This window comes from Jatropha curcas, chromosome 2 (assembly GCF_041381405.1).
Source record: "Jatropha curcas cultivar XTBG-Jc1 chromosome 2, XTBG_Jcur_1.0, whole genome shotgun sequence".
In the NCBI taxonomy this organism is placed as follows: domain Eukaryota; kingdom Viridiplantae; phylum Streptophyta; class Magnoliopsida; order Malpighiales; family Euphorbiaceae; genus Jatropha; species Jatropha curcas.
This window is the reverse complement of record NC_143152.1, coordinates 15,546,554-15,555,731: the sequence shown is the minus strand read 5'-3', so window position 1 is coordinate 15,555,731 and position 9,178 is coordinate 15,546,554. Positions and strand designations below refer to the sequence as shown.

The 9,178-nt window shown below is 37.4% G+C and overlaps 1 pseudogene; it reads right to left on the bottom strand.

The window, feature by feature from the left end:
• Positions 1–4,247: 4,247 nt before the first annotated feature.
• The window catches only part of LOC149498294 (uncharacterized), a 41,658-nt pseudogene continuing 36,727 nt past the window's right edge, over positions 4,248–9,178 (bottom strand).

The window sequence follows — 9,178 nt, the reverse complement described above, 5'->3', positions numbered from 1 at the left end:
GGACTTCCATCTCCAGACTTGCCTAAACTCATGGTTAGTATTCAAAGAGAAAACACAAAAAGATTTGAATTATTGGTAAATCACTCCCTCACGTGTTTACACTCTTGAATCACTCCTTGCAATTCTTCCAATTGAACTTCAGAATCTTAGTTCAACCAACCAACTCAAAGGCACGTTTTCAATCAAGGAATAAAAACTTAACAATGAAAAGCAAGCACAAATTCTAGAAAGAAGACACAAAACGAGATGGATAGTAGCACAAGAACATAAACAATTCACTACTTTAATTATCAATTAGAGTGTAGTAAACAAGCAAATACACCCTAACAATGTAATAGAAGCAATAGAAAGCTCACACAAAAACAAAGAAACTAGAATATATAAAGACAATATTAGGATATAATGTATGAATTTAGCTTACTACAAAGCAAACCAAATATGGACCTAAATAATTCTACCCAAAACAAAGCAAGCAATCAAAGAAAATCAAAAGAAAACAATGGTCAGAATCGGGCACAGGCGTGCTAGAAGAAGCACGGGCTTGCGTGTAATGCTTAGTCCAACAAATGAAGGTCAGGCCCTAGCACGGTTGTGCTTGAGGTAAAGCACGGGCGTGCTGAGTTAAATCCCTTTTCAATGTATCCCAATTTAGGTAGGATTTTAGATTTGACAAGGATTGTAGTAGATTTGCTTAATCTCAAAAGATATGGTCAACTAATTCTTGTTATCTTATCCACAAGTAGTTAAGATTAGATTTTATCACAAGATTATAGTGGATAAACTCAATCCCATAATATAAGGTCAAATCTCTAAAGATTAGGAACTAATCCCACAAAATATGGTAAAATCCCACAAAATAAGGTAAAATCCCTAAGAATTAGGAACAAATCCCTCAAAATATGGTCAAATCCCTATGAATTAAGATCAAACCCCTTGGATTCAGAAACAAACAAGATCCACACAAGCAAATTTTAATGGTGGTCGAAAATTTTTATACTCTTTTTTTTTTTTTTTTTTTTTTTTAGTCAACAAGATCTAAGATCAAAACTTCCAGATTTGAACAAGAACGAAATTAACAATTTTAATTGAAGCAAATTCGAAATTAACTAAGCAAAACAAGAAAACACAAACACAAAAACAAGATGAAGAAGAAAACAAACACAAGAACAAGAAGAACAAGAAAACAAATAAACACAAACCCTAGAACTAAGATAAATAAGAATTTACCGTAATCTTTGGCTCTGATACCAAACTGACGCGGAACCCTATGGAAATAAATTCCATGAACTCTATGACAAGTTTTGGAAGAGATCAAAGATCTAAATAAACTCCCCTCTATGGCACCCAAAGCTTAAAGAAGCAAGAACACCAATAATAGAGTAAAAGAATAAGATAAACGCCACAAAGAATTAATAAGTTTACCTTGATTCTTGATGCAATTAGAAGAATGCAATCTCACACCCTCTAAAAACATGAACACGCCTAAGCATGAAGAAGAAGATCTCTCTTTTATTAATTGATTGAATAATTGTATCAATAATTACAAAATAACAAGCTATTTATACTAATCTAAGAGGTCCAGATCCTTAAAGGATTTAGAGTTAGCTAAGGATTAGGATTTAGCAAATTTAAATCAACTAAGGATATGACTAAGAAATCATAACAACTTAAAGATTTGGATATCTAATCCAAATCTACTAAAGATTGACCAAATCTAAGCAAAATAAGGCTAACTAATCAAGGGTGGCCGAAATATAGGAGGCCCAACCCATTAACATTGCAAAAACTCAAAATAAGCTAACTAGTTTAATGAGAGGCAGAGGCGTGCACGGTCTAGGGCGTGCCAAGGCGCACGGGCGTGCTTCAATGTAAAGCTTTCTTCTCGAGAGGCAGAAGAGTGCACGGTCTGGGGCGTGCTAGTTGGCACGGGCGTGCACGCATGTATGAGTTTCCCTCGCGAGAGGCAGAAGAGTGCACAGTCTGGGACGTGTTAGTTGGCACGGGCATGCTTCAAATCAAGTGTTGTTCCTTGAGAGGCAGTAGCTTGCACGGCCTGGGGCGTGCCACCTTGCACGGGCGTGCTAACCAAGCATGGCCTAGGCATGTCATGTGTTGGTTCCAACTCAACATGTGCTTCCATTAATGTGAGAAACTTAGGTGTTTCTTCAAGTTCTTCATAGCACTTGTTGAAAGCAAGGTCATGGAGCTCTTGTGTGATTTGTTCTTGAATGTATAAGGACATGGTTGCTCCATACTTCTTTGCACGGCTCCTTATGATTAGTCCACTAGGAAGTACTAATGGATTGCCATTGTTGTGGTCCTTGTTCCCTTGAGCTCCATAGGTGGTTGGTGATAGTGGATCCGTATCAAAACTTGTAATGGAGTCAATCCAAGGACAATTTAGAAGCTACAATAGTTTCCTCCAAGATATGAGAAAGGATTTGAAGGAAATTAAGGCTGCCCGATGCTCTAATACAACAAGAGCTCGTCCTAGTACTACATCGACTAGATTTCAAACTCCTGAAGATGAGGAGGTCAATAATCCTAATCATTACTTTAGGAATTTGAACAATAAGTTAGGAAGGGTGCAAGGAAGGAAAAATGTGGATTACCTCATGATACAGATTCGCTACCACTCAACCATAGAGCTCAAGGAAGCATGGAGAACACCTAAGTTTCTCACATTAATGGAAGCACATGTTGAGATGGAATCTGAAATTCCAGCATATGGCATGCCCTAGCCATACTAGAGCCTAACTTTGGCGTAATAAGTTAGCCCATTTTTGTTAGTTTTGAGTTGTAATGTTGTTAATGGGTTGGGCCACCAATAAATTGGGCCACCCTTTTATTTTTATCCTTAGTTGGTTTGGATTAATTATTCCTTATCCTTAATTAGTTTGGATTAATTATTCCTTATCCTTAGTTTGTTTGGATTAGTTAGTCCTTATCCTTAGTTTGTTTGGATTAGTTAGTCCTTATCCTTAGTTGGTTTGGATTAATTATTCCTTATCCTTAGTTGGTTTGGATTAATTATTCCTTATCCTAGATTTTGATACGGATCCACCGACACTCAACCATGGAGCTCAAGGGAATATGGGATATAACATGGGAGATCCATTGGTGCTTCCTAAAGGGCTAATTACAAGAAGTCATGCAAAGAGATATGGGCAGCCATGTTCTTATATTCAAGTCCAAATCACACAAGAGCATCATGATGAAGCATTTAACAAGTGTTTTGTGGAACTTGAAGACATTCCTAGGCTTCTAATGTTGTTGGTGGCATGTGAAGTTGAAATGGAGGAAAGCACGCCTGCTACAGTGCCCATGCCAATTAGTTTGACTTTGCTACAGTAAATTTGACTTGCTACAGTGGCCTTGAATTTGCTACAGTTGCTGTTGAATTTGCTACAGTGCTAGGCGCCAGCATAACTCGCGAGCGCGAGCTTGGCCTGCGCGAGCGCGAGAAGTGCAAAGGAGAGGCAGAGGGTTAGGCAGCGTAACTCGCGAGCGCGAGCTTCACATACGCGAGCGCGACCACATCTCACGAGCGCGACCTTAACGTGCGCGAGCGCGAGAAGCGCAAACGAAAGGCAGAGAGTTAGGCCGCGCAGCTCGCGAGCGCGAGCCTCACATGCGCGAGCGCGACCAACACTCGCGGGCGCGAACCTACACTGAGCGAGCGCGAGAAGCGCAACTCGCGAGGCAGAGAGCTAGTTGGCATAAGTCGCGAGCGCGAACTTACAATGCGCGAGCGCGACTCAAGCCTGTTTTATGTTTTATGCTTTATTTGTTATCTTTGTAACCTAATATGTTTAGGTTTAGTATAAATACTCTCATCTTCATTGTAAACAAAACTTTTGAGATATTGATAAACTTCATTTGTTCAAGCTTTGCTTGTTCTCCTTGCTTAGAGTGATAGTGAGAAATTGCTTCCTCTAATTGCATTAAGAATTAAGGTAAACTTATCAATTCGTTTGTGGCGTTTATCTTGTTCTTTGCTCGATTATTGGTGTTACCATTTCACTATAAACGTGGGGTGCCATAGAGCGATTAATCTCGATTATTGGTGTTTCCGTTTCAATATAAACGTGGGGTGCCATAGAGCGATTAATCTCGATTATTGGTGTTTCCGTTTCAATATAAACGTGGGGTGCCATAGAGGCGAACTTATATCCCATTCCTTTGATTCCCGATCCCGGATCTTTATCAGATTTGTTTAGATTTGGTCAATCTTTAGTAGATTTGGATTAGATATCCAAAGCCTTCTCATGTAAGGACTTCACAGATTCTGCTTTTTTATCACCATCTAAATTAGAAAGTTCATTCAAAGGTAAAGGAACAAGATCTAATACAGTTAGTGGATTAATGCCATAAACAAGTTCAAATGGGCTAAAACCTGAATGGCAAACAATCTTCCCAAGTTTTTAAGTTCTTACCCACAATGGCATGAAGTAGTGTTCCTAAAGTTCTATTCACAACTTCAGTTTGTCCATCCGTTTGTGGATGACAAGTTGTAGAATAAAGCAATTTAGTTCCAAGCTTACCCCACAAAACTCTCCAAAAGTGTGAAAGGAACTTTGCATCCCTATCTGAAACTATTGTTCGTGGTACCCCATGTAACCTTACCACTTCTCTAAAGAATAGATCAGCAACATTATTGGCATCATCAGTTTTATGACAAGGAATAAAATGAGCCATCTTGCTAAACCTATCAACAACAACAAATATACTATCTTTACCACGCCTAGTCCTAGGCAAACTATAGATATATCAATCCAAGGTGAACTAGGAACAGGTAAAGGCATGTATAATCCATGAGGCATAGACTTAGATTTGGCCTGTTTACAAGTAATGCAAGAATTACAAATTCTTTCTACGTCTTTATGCATATGAGGCCAATAAAAGTGTTCATTCAACATGTCATAAGTCTTATGTACCCCGAAGTGTCCCATCAATCCCCCACTATGAGATTCAAGCATAAGCAATTCACGCATAGAACATTTAGGCACACAAAGTTTGCTGCCCTTAAACAAATATCCTTCATGTCTATAGAACTTATCAAATGCTCCATGCTCACATGCTACATATATGTTGCCAAAGTCAGAATCATTCACATATAAGTCTTTAACATACTCAAATCCAAGCAATTTAGAACTAAGAGCAGTAATTAGAGTATATCTTCTTGACAATGCATCAGTAACAATATTATCTTTTCCATGCTTGTATTTAATCACATATGGAAATTGTTCAATAAATTCAACCCATTTACCATGCCTTTTATTGAGCTTACCTTGACCCTTCAAGTGTTTTAAGGCCTCATGGTCTGTATGGATGACAAACTCCTTAGGTAATAAATAGTGTTGCCAAACGTTTAAAGTTCTTACCAAGGCATAAAGCTCTTTGTCATAGGTTGAATAGTTGAGTTGTGCTCCATTCAACTTCTCACTAAAGTAGGCAATTGGTTTCTTTTCTTGCATTAGCACAGCTCCAATTCCCACACCGGATGCATCACACTCAATCTCAAAAGTACCTTCAAAATTAGGTAAAGAAAGTATAGGTGCATAAGTTAACTTCCCTTTAAGCGTATCAAACGCCTTTTGTTGCTCTTCTCCCCACTTGAACCCAACTTCCTTTTTGATTATTTCTGTTAGTGGTGCTGCAATTGAAGAGAAATCCTTTACAAACCTTCTATAAAAGCTTGTCAACCCATGAAAACTCCTAACTTCAGAAATTGATTTGGGAGTTGGCCACTCTTTGATAACTTTTACTTTCTCCTCATCTACTTTAATACCCTGTGCACTCACAATAAAACCAAGAAATACAAGTCTACCTATACAAAATGTGCATTTGTTAAGTTTAGCATACAACTTTTCAGATCTCAATTCTTGTAGTACTATCCTAACATGCTCAATATGATCATTAAGAGACTTGCTATAGATGAGTATATCATCAAAGTATACAACCACAAACTTTCCTAAGAAGGAACGCAATACATGGTTCATAAGCCTCATGAATGTACTAAGTGCATTAGAAAGTCCAAAAGGCATAACTAACCATTCATACAAACCATACTTAGTTTTAAAAGCAGTTTTCCATTCATCACCTGGTTGCATTCTAATTTGATGGGTACCACTCATTAAATCAATTTTAGTAAAGTAAGTTGCCCCACGTAATTCATCCAACATATCATCAAGTCTAGGGATAGGGTGTGATTTTGTTGACTGCTCTACAATCAATACACATGCGCCATGTTCCATCCTTTTTAGGTACTAGAAGCACGGGAACGGCACACGGGCTCATGCTTTCTCTTACCAAACCTTTCTCCATTAGTTCATCAACTTGCCCTTGCAACTCCTTTGTTTCCATCGGATTGCTTCTATAGACAGGCCTATTTGGAATGGTGGATCCAGGAATGAAGTCAATTTGATGTTCTATTCCTCTTAAAGGTGGTAAACCACTAGGTAATTCACTAGGAAAGACATCATCAAATTCCTGCAACATAGAAACAAACATAGAAGGCAAACTATCAAGGTTAGCATTAATTTCAGCAAATAAAATCTCTTTATACCTTAGAAGCAACACGGGCTTCTCCAAGGTAATGGCACACTTAACCTCCCTAGTTCTAGCATAAAAAGTTTGTTTCACTCACAATTGGGCCATTGATTTGTTTTGTTATTTTTGTGGCCTCTTTTCCCTCATTCTTACTATCTTCTCTCTTTTATTCTTTCGAAACCTCACTCTCATGTTTTCTCAAGGCCGAAACCTCTCTCTCTTTCTCTCAAGTATCTTTCTTTGATCTTCATAAACTTCTTGAGGTGATAATGGTACAAGAACGACCTTCTTCCCCTTATGAATCAAAGAGTATCGATTATGGAATCCATCATGAAGTGCTCTTCTATCATATTGCCATGGTCTTCCCAACAATAGATGGCCAGCTTGCATAGGTACTATGTCACATAAAATTTCATCTTCATATCTTCAAATAGAAAATGGCACAAGCACTTGTCGAGTCACCTTCACTTCCCCACAATCATTCAACCATTGCAACTTATAAGGCTTAGGATGCTTGAGACAAGTTAAGTTAAGTTTGTTTACCTATGTTTACACTAGCAACATTAGTGCAACTACCCCCATCAATAATAAGAGTACACACTTTTCCACTAATCAAACATCTAGTGTGAAATATGTTCTCACGTTGCTCAAGGCTTTCTTCTTTGACATGCATATTCAAGGCACGCCTAGCAACCAAATGACATGGAATGGCTACCACTCAAACATAGAGCTTGAGGAAGCATGGGGAACACCTAAGTTTCTCACATTGATGGAGGCACATGTGGAGTTGGAACCTGAATTTCCAGCCTATGGCATGCCTAGACAGTGCTATGTTAGCACGCCCGTGCAAGGTGGCACGCCCTGGACCGTGCAACTCCCTGCCTCTCAAATATTAGTTAGTTATTTTTGAGTTTTTGCTTTGTTAATGGGTTGGGCCTCTAATATTTTGACCACCCTTGATTAGTTAGCCTTATTTTGATTAGATTTAGTCAATCTTTAGTGGATTTGGATTAGATCTCCAAATCCTTAAGTTGTTATGATTTTATTAGTCTTATCCTTAGTTGGTTTAGATTTGCTAAATCCTACTCCTTAGCTAACTCTAAATCCTTTAAGGATCTGGACCTCTTAGATTAGTATAAATAGCTTGTTATTTTGTAATTAAAACAACAATTATTCAATGAATTAAAGACTACTTCTTCATGCTTAGGCGTGTTCATGTTTTTAGAGAGTGTGAGATTGCATTCTTCTAATTGCATCAAGAATCAAGGTAAACTTTTCAATTCTTTGTGGCGTTTATCTTATTCTTTTACTCTATTATTGGTGTTCTTGCTTCTTTAAGCTTTGGGTGCCATAGAGGGGAGTTTATTCTAGATCTTTGATCTCTTCCAAAACTTGTCATTGAGTTCATGAAATTTATTTTCATTGGGTTCCGCGTCAGTTTGGTATCAGAGCCAAAGATTAAGGTAAATTCTTATTTATCTTAGCTCTAGGATCTGTGTTTATTTGTTTTCTTATTCTTATTGTTCTTGTGTTTGTTTTCTTTTTCATCTTGTTTCTTTGTGTGTTTGTTTTCTTTTGTTTAGTTTCAATTCGTTTTTGCTTCAATTAAATTTAGTAATTTCGTGCTTGTTTCAATTCTGGAAGTTTAGATCTTAGATCTTGTTGACTAAAAAAAAAAAAAAGTATAGAAAGAAAATTTCGTCCACCATTAAAATTGCTTGTGTGGATCTTGATTTGTTCCTGAATCCAAGGGATTTGATCCTAATTCAAAGGGATTTTACCTTATTTTGTGGGATTTTGCCATATTTTGTGGGATTATTCCTAATCCTTAGGAGATTTGACCATATTTAGTGGGATTGTTCCTAATCCTAAAGGGATTTGACCATATTTTATGGGATTTAGTTATCCACTATAATCTTGTGATAAAATCCAATCTTAACTACTTGTGGATAAGATAACAAAATTAGTTGACCATATCTTTTGAGATTGAGCAAAATCTACTACAATCCTTGTCAAATCTAAGAATCCTACTTGAATTGGGTTACAATAAAAGGGACACAAGGCAGCACGCCCGTGCTCCATCTAGCACGCCCGTGCACGGTTCTGAACCTATTAAACAAACTGTTTTCTTTTGTTTTTCTTTGATTACTTGCTTTGTTTTGGGTAGAATTAATTAGGTCCATATTTGGTTTGCTTTGTAGTAAGCTAAATTGATACATTATATCCTAATATTGTCTTTCAAATTCTAGTTTCTTTGTTTTTTGTGTGAGCTTTCTGTTGCTTCTATTACATTATTAGGGTGTGTTTGCTTGTTCACTACACTCTAATTGATCATTAAAGTAGTGCATTGTTTATGTTCTTGTGCTACTGTCCATATCGTTTTGAGTCTTCTTTCTAGAACTTGTGCTTGCTTTTCATTGTTAAGTTTTATTCCTTGATTCTAAACGTGCTTTGAGTTGAATTGGTTGAACTAAGATTCTGAAGTTCAATTGGAAGAATTGCAAGGAGAGATTCAAGAGTGTAAACACGTGAGGGAGTGATTTACCAATAATCCAAAATCTTTTGTGTTTTCTTTTGAATACTAACCATGAGTTCAGGCAAATCTGGAGATGGAAGTCCCCTTGAT